This window comes from Bos grunniens, chromosome 2 (genome assembly GCF_055505025.1).
Source record: "Bos grunniens cultivar Pamir isolate PY7600 chromosome 2, Bosgru_T2T1.0, whole genome shotgun sequence".
NCBI classification, from domain to species: domain Eukaryota; kingdom Metazoa; phylum Chordata; class Mammalia; order Artiodactyla; family Bovidae; genus Bos; species Bos grunniens.
Genome location: NC_141166.1, coordinates 55990285 through 56005779, shown reverse-complemented (window position 1 = coordinate 56005779; position 15495 = coordinate 55990285). Strand labels below are relative to the sequence as shown.

Here is a 15495-nt window from a genome sequence, read left to right as displayed (position 1 = left end):
CCATGACATTTATTTTATGACTAGAAGTTTGTACCTCTTAATCCTTTTCACCAATTTTGCCCATCCCTCATTACCACCCCTTCCAGTTTAGCAACCACTAATTGGTAATTTGTACCTGTGATAGACAGAGTGCCTGATGAACTATGGACAGAGATTCATGACATTGTACAGGAGACAGGGATCAAGACTATCCCCATGGAAAAGAAATGCAAAAAAAAGCAAAATGGCTGTCTGAGGAGGCCTTACAAATAGCTGTGAAAAGAAGAGAAGTGAAAAGTAAAGGAGAAAAGGAAAGATATAAGCATCTGAATGCAGAGTTCCAAAGAATAGTAAGGAGAGATAAGAAAGCTTTCCTCAGTGATCAGTGCAAAGAAATAGAGGAAAACAACAGAATGGGAATGACTAGAGATCTCTTCAAGAAAATTAGAGATACCAAGGGAACATTTCATGCAAAGATGGGCTTGATAAAGGACAGAAATGGTATGGACCTAACAGAAGCAGAGATATTAAGAAGAGGTGGCAAGATTACACAGAAGAACTGTACAAAAAAAGATCTTCATGACCCAGATAATCACGATGGTGTGATCACTCACCTAGAGCCAGACACCCTGGAATGTGAAGTCAAGTGGGCCTTAGAAAGCATCACTACGAACAAAGCTTGTGGAGGTGATGGAATTCCAGTTGAGCTATTTCAAATCCTGAAAGATGATGCTGTGAAAGTGCTGCACTCAATATGCCAGCAAATGTGGAAAGCTCAGCAGTGGCCACAGGACTGGAAAAGGTCAGTTTTCATTCCAATCCCAAAGAAAGGCAATGCCAAAGAATGCTCAAACTACCACACAGTTGCACTCATCTCACACGCTAGTAAAGTAATGCTCAAAATTCTCCCAAGCCAGGCTTCAGTAATACGTGAACCGTGAACTTCCAGATGTTCAAGCTGGTTTTAGAAAAGGCAGAGGAACCAGAGATCAAATTGCCAACAACCACTGGATGATTAAAAAAGCAAGAGAGTTCCAGAAAAACATCTATTTCTGCTTTATTGACTATGCCAAATCTTTGACTGCGTGGATCACAATAAACTGTGGAAAATTCTGAAGGAGATGGGAACATCAGACCACTTGATCTGCCTCTTGAAAAATCTGTATGCAGGTCAGGAAGCAATAGTTAGAACTGGATATGGAACAACAGACTAACCCCAAACAGGAAAAGGAGTATGTCAAGGCTGTACATTGTCACCCTGCTTATTTAAATTATATGCAGAGTACATCATGAGAAACACTGTGCTGGAAGAAGCACAAGCTGGAATCAAGATTGCCGGGAGAAAGATCAATAACCTCAGATATGCAGATGACACCACCCTTACTGGTGTCAGAAAGTGAAGAGGAACTAGAAAGCCTCTTGATGAAAGTGAAAGAGAAGAATGAAAAAGTGGGCAAAGCTCATTTCTCATTTGAGAAAACGAAGATCATGGCATCTGGTCCCATCACTTCATGGGAAATAGATGGGGAAACAGTGGAAACAGTGTCAGACTTTATTTTCTTGGGCTCCAAAATCACTGCAGATGGTGATTGCAACCATGAAATAAAAGACGCTTACTCCTTGGAAGGAAAGTTATGACCAACCTAGATAGTATGTTGAAAAGCAGAGATATTACTTTGCCAACAATGGTCCGTCTATGTAGTCAAGGCTATGGTTTTTCCAGTGGTCATGTTTGGATGTGAGAGTTGGACTGTGAAGAAAGCTGAGTGCTGAAGAATTGATGTTTTTGAACTGTGGTGTTGGAACAGAGTCTTGAGAGTCCCTTGGACTGCAACGAGTTCCGACCAGTCCATCCTAAAGGAGATCAGTCCTGGGTGTTCATTGGAAGGACTGATGCTAAAGCTGAAACTCCAATACTTTGACCACTTCATGTGAAGAATTGACTCATTGGAAAAGACCCTGGTGCTGGGAGGGATTGGGGGCAGGAGGAGAAGGGGATGACAGAGGATAAGATGGCTGGATGGCATCACCGACTCGATGGACATGAGTTTTGGTAAACTCTGGGAGTTGGTGATGGACAGGGTGGCCTGGCATGCTGCAATTCATGGGGTCGCAAAGAGTCAGACACGACTGAGTGACTGAACTGAACTGAACTGGTCTCTTTCTATAACTGTTTTGTTATGTTGTTGTTTGTTTTTTAGTTTTCTCATATAAGTGAAAACATGTTTATTTTCTCTGTTTTTGCTTCTCGAGCAGAAGTCACCAAACTTCTTCTGGAGGGTGCCAGATAGTATAAATATTTTAGGATCATGTGCTAAGAGACAAAATCAAAGTACTGAAAGTCATTATGCAGATACTAATACGACAAGAGAGGAACTAAATTTCCACAAATTTTATATTGATGACATTCAGAATATAATAATAAAAATTGAACATGGTTTTGTATAATACAGATTAGTGAGAAAATACAATTTTCGGGTGGCAGTGAGAGATTATTTTGCTTAACTGAGGTCCAAAGTTCCCTATCATCAAAATCAATTGCAAGTATTTTTCAATTGCAAGTAATGTGATTTTATATATTACTTCTTTGAATATATTTCTTCACCCAGGTAGACAGTGCCAAATACTGACATAAATTCATGAACACATGGTTTCAACTGAATGTATTTACTGCTTGGAAGCAATTAATAGAATTGTATTAGATCATCTTGATATTTGCCTTTTAGCTTGTCTTTAAATTGTAAATTAATGACTTTCAATTGAAGGTTAGGTAGAAGCTCCTCAATTGCACATTTAAATGCAATTTGAAATACACAAATTTCCTTTGCACTTGCATCAAGGCCTGAAAAGTGCTTCAGGAATGTAATTTGAGCTCTTAAAATATATCCATTGCAGATATGTGTGAGAATGAGGACTGCACTTCTTACTTTAACTTTCACTGCACCAGGATAGTCTAATGAAGCTTGACATTACTTGTGATTCAAATAATATTAGTTGTTCTTGACATTATAGCAGTGAAAGTTGCACATATGGATGCTGTTTGCCTTGTAATTTAGGTTGAATTTATTAAGAACCATTATCAAGTTTGCAGCAGAAGCTAATTTCTAATACTAACTTGGCTTAAATCACAGTGGCTAAGGGCTGGACTTGACCCTGAAATTGTAGGTGTTGGACTCCTGTTCCCCTGTTCTAAAGGATACCAAAGGTAATTGTTTACATTGTCCTACAGTAAATATTTATCACTTTTATTTGCCTTGAGCAAGATGTAGAGAACTCTTAAAGTGTCCATTCTTTCATGAATTTCTTGAATAATCGTTTGTCAAAGGTTTACTGTGTTATTTGAATTCTGAGTATCAGGGAACTAAAAAACACAGTCTAGTGAGGGAAAAAGACACGTCAGCATAATATGATAAATGTCAGAAATATGTAAATGTATTATAGGAACAAAAAGGGGAAAACCAACTGATTGTGATTTATCTGATGCCATAGTTAAGAAGAGATGCCGGATGAGAAGATACCTGGTCTTGGTCATAACGCATTTATAACAGTTTCTTAGGCAAAGAAATCAGGAAAGGAAATTCTGGACAAAGAGATTGCTTTGACAGAGGACTGGAGGCATTAAAAATATCATTCCAGACAAAATGAGAGCAAGTAGAAGCAAAGTGGAAGGAGGGAAAGATGGTAGTGGGAGGGTGTGGCTGGAGAGGCAAGATGAGGTTAGACTGAGGTGGCCTTTGGAACCAGGGCTTCATAAACTTTAACATGCAAACAAATCACCTGAATAATATAGTTAAAATGCAACTTCTGATTCAGTTGATGGGGTCTCCATTCTGCATCTCTAACAAGATCCCAGGTGGTGTGATGCTACTGGCTGTAGGACAACACGAATAGCAAGCCTCTACACAACACTAAGGATTTTAGCCTTCTTCCCCCTTCCTGTTACCATTCCAATGATAATGAAGATAAAAGTTTTAGAAATGTTCAACAGACAAACATGCAAATTATGTGGAATGGATGGATACAAAGACTGAAGTGGCGATAGCTATGATCCCTGAAAAATATTCATCATGCAGCTATAATAAAATCTGGCCCCACTCCATGCCAACACCTCTATTCTCCAGTAAAAAGGCATAAACAGAATTTGATTTCCTTAGGACTAAAATAAAGTACTTAGTAACAGGATTCATTCTAACGGATATATACAAAAAAATGTTTTGGCATATAATAGCTAACCTCCACTTTGCTAAAACCGATGTCAGAGAAATTCAGACTCTGCCAATGTAAGAGCTTTATTTTAAGTTACAGGGAAAAAAAAAAAAAAACAGATGGTAAATTACATGGGTATTCTTAAGAATGGGATATGCACTTCTCCTCTTGAAGTGGCTCAGTCCTATCAAAGAATTGTGTGACTTTTATGATCTGTTTAAAATCCCATGCATGGTACTGCACTGTATGGTATTTCTTGTGGTCAATAGGTGATGAAATGAGTTTGTTCATGAAATTAACTGTATATATCTGCTTGGTCCAAAGATAATTATATGTAGAATAATGAGAACATAAGATTATGTTTACAGAATGAATATAGACATAAACGCTACATAGAAATGAAAATATCTCTTTTTTATGTCTTCTAAAAGAAATGTTATCAGGTATTAATAAGTTGATAGAACTATATGCTTGCTTTAGTCAATGTGATTTAACCTTTTGTAAATATAAAAAATCAAAAAATCCATTACAGAATGGCAAAAATGTAAGGTGAAGGTATAAAAGTCAGATTGGAATCCAGAAATAAAATTAAAGAATGCATATTATTTTAAGATATATATGCAATAGCAAGGCATACAAATCGGGCTCTGAGCTTATAGGAGCCATGCAATAGATAAATCTATCTGTTTTTCTATGTGAATATTAAGACAACTTCTCCCTTATACCAAGTGGAATAAAAGTGAATAAGCCACCACATAGCTGCTCTATAAAATTATATTAAGGAGAAAATTTCTTTTCAACCTTTGGCAAGTTACTTGCTCATTCTTGTCGCGCTAATAGCTGCTGTTTCGAAGCAAAGATTTGTTCTTTAGTGTATTTACTGAGGCAATATCTGTGATAATTGGCAACATCTTTACTTCACATTTACTTATCCTGTGCAGAACCTCTGATGTGATGTGCTTATTTGATTTTCTCTCATTTGTTTTGATAAATAAACTTACATTTTCTTCTACAGTAAAAAACTGATGTACTTCATCTGTGTTATAAGAACACTTATAATTGAGTGAATCATGGGAAGTCAACAACACTTATTAAATCTTTGAAGTTTAAAAACATGACTTAAAACATGTATACAAAATTGGTTTTCCTAGGACAGCTGTAGTGAAAGGCAAAGATTATATAGAAAATCCACATAGACAAGTAGCAGATGCATTATTATCATTATCACTATTTACTATTAGAAAATAATAGTTTAAAATCGACCTGGCTACCCTGGCACTGATTTTCTACTACACCACTACAAGAAATTCCTTAATGTAAGGTTTCAATGTCTGTATCAATTGCTATTCTCAACTAAAACTTATTCTCTTAAAATCAATATTCTTATTTATAAACTAGTTCTCTGAGTTATTACAAATGATGATGATGCTTTGAACAAGCTAATGGTTACAAGAATGTTAATCGATTTTCCCACTTGGAAAAAGTCGTGCAGAGAACTGCCTTTTATTCAATATTGAGTTGGTTCATTTGTAGACTGATTTAATTTTGAATCAGTAGGATTATGAGAAATAAGAAAATGTTTGAGTTTTCGGCTCACTCCTTTCTGTTGTGACATTTTGTTCTTTCGTTCCATCATCTCCATTAGTTTGCCAACTGGCACTGACAGGAGTGTAAAACTACTGCAAATTGTTACTTCAGCAGTACTCCGCCTGCCAAGAGCTGATCAGCTGCTCCTCTAAGTGCACCTTTCACTCTTTCCTAACTGAAGCCGCCTAAGCCGACAGTGCTGCTGGATAATAAATCTCACCCAGCAGCATTTGAATTTAATCACCTGGTTCCTCCCACTTTAAGATAAACATGCACAAATGCAATCATTATGAAAACGAATGTCTGGTCCGCAAATTGGAGGGGGTGTGAGGTACAGGACCACAAGGGCAAGCGCTCACACCCTTTTCTATTTATGGCTTCATTTGAACTGATTTATCCATCTCTTTCTCATTTCCCCTGTCTCAGCAGTTATAAACTGCATCACCTTTCCTTAACCTGAGAATGCAGTCAAGCTTTTCCCTGTTGAAGACGTTCTAATGGGGCTCTGTGGGTCACCTGACAGAGGGCTGGCAGAAGTGATGGATGGTGCATTCTTTCTCCCATGGATCTGGAAGCATTGCACCTTCCTGGGTCAAATTAGGACTCCTGAGAATAATAACTGGATTCCCTATGCAGTTGTGAAACTGCCAGGATCTTCTGGATGGATAAGATCAGCAAGTATTTCAAATTTATGTCGTCAACCTCAGAGAAGCAGACTGAACACTTATAAAAATTTTCAGATGACAGAAAACATGAATAAGCAGATAGAGAATGGGCTTCTTGGCTGACACCTGGAAAATGGAGTTTAAACATGAAAAGGCAGAAGAGTAATTCATATTGACCATAAAACTAAGAGGAAACACATACTCTATCAGTATTTCAAACTCTGTCCAGTTGTGGCCGCCTCCTTATTTCCCATAATCTGTCTTCATTGCCCAACAAAGCATATCCTTTTGAAGACTAGATATTAGCCATTCTAGGACTGTTTTGCTTCTTGCATAGCAGTACCCTTTTTAATTCTTACCTAAATATAACCAGAATTAACTCTTTTTCATTTGGGAAAGCATACCATGAAAGAAGTCATTACCAATCCTTGTTTCAAACAGCATCACTTATATGAAATTATATTTATAGTAGAAAATTATTATTTTAAAGTTTCCTCATTTAGAAGAGGAAACACTTAGAAAATGGCATGTCTTAAAGATCTGAGAAATTTCCCTCCTTGTTTTTGGTCTCACTGAATACTATTTTAAACTAGAAGTCAGGTCTTAAAGTATATATAGCAGAGAGGAGACAGGCAAATAAGTAAAATAAATAAAATGATTCTCAAGTTATTATATAAGGAAAGTCCATCTATGAGCTTAAAAAAATGTCCTAGCATTATAACCAATTTTATATTGCAATTCAAGTATTTCCTTTTACACACCCCTTTAAAGGATTACTTTTTAAAGTCACCAAGTACCTTCTTAAATTTAAATTATGCTAAATATTAATTTTATTTAAAGTTCAGACAAAACTATTCTATTTATTTTGTTTTATTTTTTAAGTTGGAATATAATTGCTTTACAATGTTGTATTAATTTCTGCCATACAACTACATGAATCAGTTATATGTATACATAAATGCTGTCTCTCTAGAGCCTCCCCACCCCCACCCCCCCCACTGCCCCCAATCCCATCTCTCTAGGTCACCAAAGAATACCAAGCTAAGTTCTCTGTGCTCTACAGAAATTTCTCACATATCTATTTCACATGTGGTAGTATATATATGTCAGTCTGACTCTCTCAGTTCATCCCACATTCTCCTTCTTATCCACCCCATGTCTACAAGTCTGTCCTCTACATCTGCATCTCTATTCCTGCCCTGCAAATAGGTTCAAAAGTAACATTTTTCTAGAATTCCATATGTATGCATAATATGTGATATTTGTTTTTCTGTTTTTGATTGACTTTGTATGACAGACTCTAAAGTATTTTAGAGGAAATGAGCTCAATTAAAAAGTACCAATAAATATGAACATATCTACCAAAAACCAAAAACCCTGATGGAAATGGAAGAATTTAGTTGATTATTCAGATATATGAAAAAGAATCAATATTCTCCCTCTGTGTGAACAAACAAAAAATAAGGTATTTATAAGCCACTTTCTGAAACATTTTTAATCTTTGTTCACTATATCTAGTTGAAAATTACTTTATATATAAAATAAGTCCTTAATATGCTATGTTAATTATTAGGTGATGGAGAAAAAGTACAATCTGAATAACTTACCATTTTTTTCCCCATGGGAATGTTCCCAATTATAAGTACATTTGCCAAGTCTATATGACAGCTTGGGTAACAGAGAAAATCCTGTAAATTATTCAGGTGTCTCAAATACATTGAATTGTTTTTATGAAGATATTTTATGATATATCTCAGAAAAAAAATCAGGATTTATATGAGAACAATAAAAGGTGACAACTAAAACTTCTAGTCACAAACTGAAGGCATGGACAGCATTTTTCAGGTTTCATATCACAGGTTGACGCATTGTAGATACTACCATACTGGTCACATTTGAGATAAAGGAAAAGACAAATTCGCAGCTAGAAGGAAGATAACCAAATTCAATTAAATTATTTGTTGTCTTATACTCAGGACCTGGGTGCCTTCCTCTCTCAATTGTGTTAAGCAAACTGAGGCTCAGAAAGGCTTAGCAACTTGCTCCTGGTTTGGTGAGACTCCAAAACCTGTCCTCTTTCACTGTGTGGAGCTACCTTCCAAGCTACAAAGAAACACTTACTTTGGATGCTCCCTCTTTCCACTTTGGGCAATTCATTTCTCCATTGTTTTATTTATTTTTGTAAATATCAAAGTAATGCTCACTTTGGGTTTTTGAATTTTGTTATTTTGCTAAATCACTTAGAGATAACATATTTAGTTATGTGTTGTGTCAGTAAAGCATTCTTACCCTGACAACTATAACAGTAAGTACATGAAGGAAATTACTGGTGCCAAGGAATCCTCCCCTTCACCAAGGTTTCTGAGAGTCTGCAGTTCCGCCCTCAGTCTTGGAAGGATATAGGGCACTAATGGCATCGCCATTGCTGCAGATCACTTCCAAATGATTCTCTATCAGTAAAGAGAAAGAAAAATTTACCTGGCCAAATTGTTCATCAAGGCATGATTTTGTAAATGCTTACAGAAAGCCACATACTGACATAACAGCAAATTATAAGAGTTCATTAAATATCACAAGCCACCTAGTTCACAACTTTTATGGGCATGAATTCTTACAGGCATCAAAATATTTTCCCTTCTGTTTTTCAGTGCCTTTTCTCCTACTTTTTTCCTTCCTAAATCTAAAATGTAAAAGTTAAACATTTGGGAAAACTTGAGAATCAACAATGCAGTTTTTGTTTGTTTAAAATAGATTAGAAGTCTTTATATTTGTTTTGGGGAAATCAGTGACTTGCTGGCATGGAACAATTATTTGAGGCAAACACTGAAACTCTCTGCTAAGGCAAGACAAGAGCAGAGTTGGCCATGTCTAAAGTTAAAAATGGGGCAACAGTATAATTTTGTAATTTTAACTTTGATTTATATTCACTGAAAATCCCTACCTTTTTATTTAAATCTTAAATATGCTAGTTTAAGGAAACCTGGGCATTTTAAATAATAATCTCTTTATATTGTATTTGTGTGTTACTCTTCCTGGTAATAGCTGACCATCAGCTTAGCAAAAATTCTTAAAATTACAAGAAATGTTTTCTATCCATCATAACTTACACCTTTACATCCTTTTGGGCTTCTCTTGTGGCTCAGCTGTGTTGATTTCTACTCTACAGCAAAGTGATTCAGTTATGCATATATATTTATTCTTTTTCATATTATGTTCCATTATGGTTTCTCACATGACATTGAATATAGTTCCCTGTGCTATACAGTAGGACCTTGATATTTGGGATACAGAGTTTTGGGGATACAGAGTTTTGGGATACAGAGATCAGGGATGTTTGGTAGTATTTCCTAATGCAAAGTTGTACAATTCTCCTGCATGGAACTGTGTAATGATAGGATTCATATTTCCAGCCCTGATTCTCCACTGTTACTTTAGATTTTAGATCATTTCAGTTTTTAGGCTTTTATGTATGTTTAGCTTTTCACTGATTAAACTTAAATCCACATAAATTGTACCTGTCACAATTTTTTAAAATTTGCCATTCCAGATAAAGCCTATTTTCAAAAAGCTAAAAATGCAATTTTTACTCAATATATATATACATCTACTTTTATTGTTTCTAACTCTCTCAACTTTAAAAATATTAGAGAACTGACATATGAAGTAGCCAATTCAGCATTAGCATAATATAATAATATTCCTAGTTTTTACTTAGATTAGTGACAAATATTCTAATAAATCACTTGAACCTTCACATTTACTTTTAATATTATCTACTATAAACATGTCCAAATTGGTTTTCCTTCATAAATTAGTGTACAATCAGATAAAATATTTGAACAAAAGAAAATATATGCTAAAAATACTTGAATTTCTAGATAGAAAATTAACTTCAGAACAAGTTAACCATTGCTACCTTATCTCAAGAAGAATGTAGACAAACAGCATATATTTTAATTCTATGCAACTCAATTGTAATAAGAAAGAGAGTGCTGGGGTAGTCAGCATTAATAAAGCTACAAGATTTTGAATATGCCAGAATCTTATCAGGTACAACACGTTAACATTTTTCTAATAGTGTAATGAAGTCTGAAGCTTTCAGAGAGATGCAACTCTGATAATGGGACTGTTTAATGCAACATTAAGAAAACTCTGAATATGGGTTGCTCAGCTGCTTCCAAATGTTTAAGGGAAAAGCAATTTCTTCATAGGAGGTTGTTGCTCACAGAAGATGCATTTTCATTCCAAGTGTGGCAGCCACACATTCTGGTAACCCTCAGGAGAGAGTGGAACTTTCCAGCATGTGGCACACAGCATGCATTCTGAGGGATTGCTCTATCTGATACACAATTACCATAGTACATCTTTCAAGAGCCACATATTTCCTCTGGGACATTCTTGGTGCCCCATATGTGTGTGTGTAGAGCACAGAGTAATCATAACCTGTCCTGGCCTAGGGTTCCTAAATGAGGTGCCAGTTTACCTCTGGTGCCAGCTTATAGGGCTTCCCTGGTGGCTCAGTGGTAAAAAAAATCCACCTGCAATGCAGGAGCCACAGGAGACATGGGTTTGATCCCTAGGTAAAGAAGATCCCTGAAGGAGGGTCTGGCAACCCAGTTCAGTATTTCTGCCTGGAGAATCCCATGGACAGAGGAGGCTGACAGGCTACAGTCCACAGGGTTGCGTAAGAGTTGGACATGACTGAAGTGACTTAGCATGCACTCAGGCAAGTTAATATGTCCATCTCCCTGCGTGGTCTGAGAATGAATAAACTACTAGGAATCTCTTATAATTTTCATGCAGGTCTTAGAAACACTCCTGGAGTCCTCCAATGTATATTCTAGATTTTTTTTTTTTTAACGTCTACCAATTGGGCTTTACCTCTGGTAGCTCAGACAGTAAAGATCTGCCAGCAATGTGGGAGACCTGGGTTGGATCCCTGGGTTGGGAAGATCCCCTGGAGAAGAAAACGACAACCCACTCCAGTATTCTTGCCTAGAGAATTCCATAGACAGAGGAGCTTGGACATGACTGAGAGACTAACACACCAATTCTCTAATTTGGGTACCTCTCATCTTGAAAATAAAACCTAGTGGTAAATTTTTAAAAGGAGAAAGTGAAACAAGTTGTCACTTTTTACCAAATGGCATTATCCTCAGAGTATTGTGTTCTGCCCATGAAGCAGATATTAATAGTTCTTGGGCTATCCAAAGAGTAAATACATTTTGTAAAAACATTTTTGGAGGAAAATATTTTAATACTTTAGCTCATGTCACCCCTGAAAAATCCCCAATGCAGTGGAGCAGGAGTTTGAAGTCCTCATATTTGTTCTTGTATTTCAATTTTAAGATCCGTTCTGATTTCAAAAATGTTAAAATATGAAAATACTACAGTACAGAATTAAGAAAATATGACATCTATTATTAGGGATTTGCCTATATTGCTCTGGAATTTCCCAGTCTGAGGACTTGATCTTAATGTGTACATCATTGGAATGAAGCCCTTTTTAAACATATTTGTAGGAATAGCTGAAAAGAGTGGAGACACACCACGATGTATAATCTATTTTATGTACATAATAAAACAGTACTTTAATCTTATTTGTGTAATTATTTGGCATACAAATAATCATTAATTTTAAAAAGGTCTCCTTTGTTAATATTTGTTTCCATAGCTCTTCAGAAAAAATAAACTACACTAACATTAAATATTACATTTGATGCTAACACAGGTCACCTGCTCTAATTTAATTGCAGCTGCATGATTTTCCTTAAATATTCAGAAGTAGATATAAAATGTCGGCATGTGACTTAGTTGTGTTACACTGTGATCTATAATCTGACAAAAGTAAAATTATATTTAATACTATTATTATTATATCATTTTTATTATTATTCAGTATATAGATTAATAGTATTAAATTTTCCAGGAAAAAAAGAAATTAAAAAGTACTAATATATTTTCTTTCTAGATAAAGGTTATAAAATAATAATTTAAATTCAATAAATATAAAATTGGGAATTCAATTTCATATATGCCATTATTTTTTTGTGTTTCTTATATTTTGTGCTTTTTTAACACAATGGAACTTCCACAGTTGTAAGTTTGGACTAAAATTTTAAAGAGTTTTCACATAATATTTTTAAATCTTCTTAATTTTTTTTTCAAAATAAATAGTCTGCTAATTAAACTCAGTATTTCATGACCTATTAGTTCAACAGTTATTATAATCCATCTTTAATTGTATTAGCTATAATTACAATTAAATGGCTCTCTGAGTCATAAAAGGTTAAATACAAGTCTTTTTCCATTAAACGACTTAAATATGAGTTGATCATGGTAAAAAAGGAAAGATACTTCATCTTAAGGTTAATTGCTAAGCTTTCTCCCCTATTTTCATGAAGTCAGCTTCCTCATATCTTGCTTTTTTATGATTCATAAAATCTCTCATCTCTACAACATATTGTCCAAATACACAGTGTATTTTGAATCATTTTATAATATAATCACCACTTACCTATATATGTGTGGAATCCAAGAATTATTTTCTTATATTTATTAGCTCACATTCACTCTTAAATTGAATATTTGTAAGTGGTATTTCCAGGTTTCTATGCAATATTGCTCTTTACAGCATCAGACCTTGATTCTATCACCAGTCACATCACAAGCAAGGTCCGATGCTGGTAAAGAGCAATATTGCATAGGAAACTGGAATGTTAGGTCCATTAATCAAGGCAAATTGGAAGTGGTCAAACAGGAGATGGCAAGAGTGAACATCGACATTCTAGGAATCAGTGAACTAAAAATGGACTGCAATGGGTGAATTTAACTCAGATGACCATTATATCTACTACTGTGGGCAGGAATTCCTTAGAAGAAATGGAGTAGCCATCATGGTCAACAAGAGAGTCAGAAATGTAGTACTTGGATGCAATCTCAAAAATGACAGAATGATCTCTGTTCGTTTCCAAGGCAAACCATTCAATATCACAGTAATCCAAGCCTATGCCCCAACCAGTAATGCTGAAGAAGCTGAAGTTGAACGGTTCTATGAAGACCTTCAAGACCTTTTAGAACTAACACCCAAAAAAGATGTCCTTTTCATTATAGGAGACTGGAATGCAAAAGTAGGAAGTCAAGAAACACCTGGAGTAACAGGCAAATTTGGCCTTGGAATATGGAATGAGGCAGGGCAAAGGCTAATAGAGTTTTGCCAAGAGAATGCACTGGTCATAGCAAACACCCTCTTCCAACAACACAAGAGAGGACTCTACACATGGAAATCATCAGATGGTCAACACCAAAATCAGATTGAATATATTCTTTGCAGCGAAAGATGGAGAAGCTCTATACAGTCAGCAAAAACAAGACTGGGAGCTGACTGTGGCTCAGATTATGAACTCCTTACTGACAAATTCAGACTTAAATTGAAGAAGGTAGGGAAAACCACTAGACCATTCAGGTACGATCTATAATCAAATCCCTTATAATTATATGGTGGAAGGGAGAAATAGATTTAAGGGACTAGATCTGATAGACAGAGTACCTTATAAACTACGGATGGAGGTTTGTGACGTTGTACAGGAGACAGGGATTAAGACCATTCCCATGGAAAAGAAAAGCAAAAAAGCAAAATGCCTGTCTGGGGAGGCCTTACAAATAGCTGTGAAAAGAAGAGAAGTGAAAAGTAAAGGAGAAAAGGAAAGATATAAGCATCTGAATGCAGAGTTCCAAAGAATAGCAAGGAGAGATAAGAAAGCTTTCCTCAGGGATCAATGCAAAGAAATAGAGGAAAACAACAGAATGGGAAAGACTAGAGATCCTTCAAGAAAATTAGAGATATTAAGGGAACATTTCATGCAAAGATGGGCTTGATAAAGGACAGAAATGATATAGACCTAACAGAAGCAGAAGATATTAAGAAGAGGTGGCAAGATTACACAGAAGAACTGTACAAAAAAGATATTCACGACCAAGATAATCATGATGGTGTGATCACTCACCTAGAGCCAGACATCCTGGAATGTGAAGTCAAGTGGGCCTTAGAAAGCATGACCATGAACAAAGCTAGTGGAGGTGATGGAATTCCAGTTGAGCTATTTCAAATTCTGAAAGATGATGCTGTGAAAGTGCTATACTCAATATTCCAGCAAATTTGGAAAACTCAGCAGTGGCCACAGGACTGGCAAAGGTCAATTTTCATTCCAATCCCAAAGAAAGGCAATGCCAAAGAATGCTCAAACTACCGCACAATTGCATTCATCTCACATGCCAGTAAAGTAAAGCTCAAAATTCTCCAAGCCAGGCTTCAGCAATACGTGAACCGTGAACTTCCAGATGTTCAAGCTGGTTTTAGAAAAGGCAGAGGAACCAGAGATCAAATGGCCAACATCCACTGCATCATGGAAAAAGCAAGAGAGTTCCAGAAAAACATCTATTTCTGCTTTATTGACTATGCCAAACCTTTGACTGTGTGGGTCCCAATAAACTGTGGAAAATTCTGAAAGAGATGGACATACCAGACCACCTGACCTGCCTCTTGAGAAGCCTATATGCAGGTCAGGAAGCAACAGTTAGAACTGGACATGGAACAACAGACTGGTTTCAAATAGGAAAAGGAGTATGTCAAGGCTGTATATTGTCACCCTGCTTATTTAACTTATATGCAGAATACATCATGAGAAACGCTGGGCTGGAAGAAACGCAAGCTGGAATCAAGATTGCCAGGAGAAATATCAATAACCTCAGATATGCAGATGACACAACCCTTATGGCAGAAAGTGAAGAGGAACTAAAAAGCCTCTTGATGAAAGTGAAAGTGGAGAGTGAAAAAGTTGCCTTAAAGCTCAACATTCAGAAAACTAAGATCATGGCATCTGGTCTCATCACTTCATGGGAAATATATGGGGAAACAGTGGAAACCGTGTCAGACTTCATTTTTGGGGGCTCCAAAATCACTACAGATAGTGATTGCAGCCATGAAATTAAAAGATGCTTACTCCTGGGAAGGAAAGTTATAACCAATCTAGATAGCATATTCAAAAGCAGAGACATT

General features: G+C 36.1%; 1 protein-coding gene across 1 annotated transcript in view; it reads right to left on the bottom strand.

Annotated features, from left to right (window-relative positions):
• TMEFF2 (transmembrane protein with EGF like and two follistatin like domains 2) overlaps positions 1–15495 on the bottom strand; it is a 279537-nt gene that overhangs the window by 192402 nt on the left and 71640 nt on the right. The gene's annotated exons all lie outside the window — the stretch shown is intronic.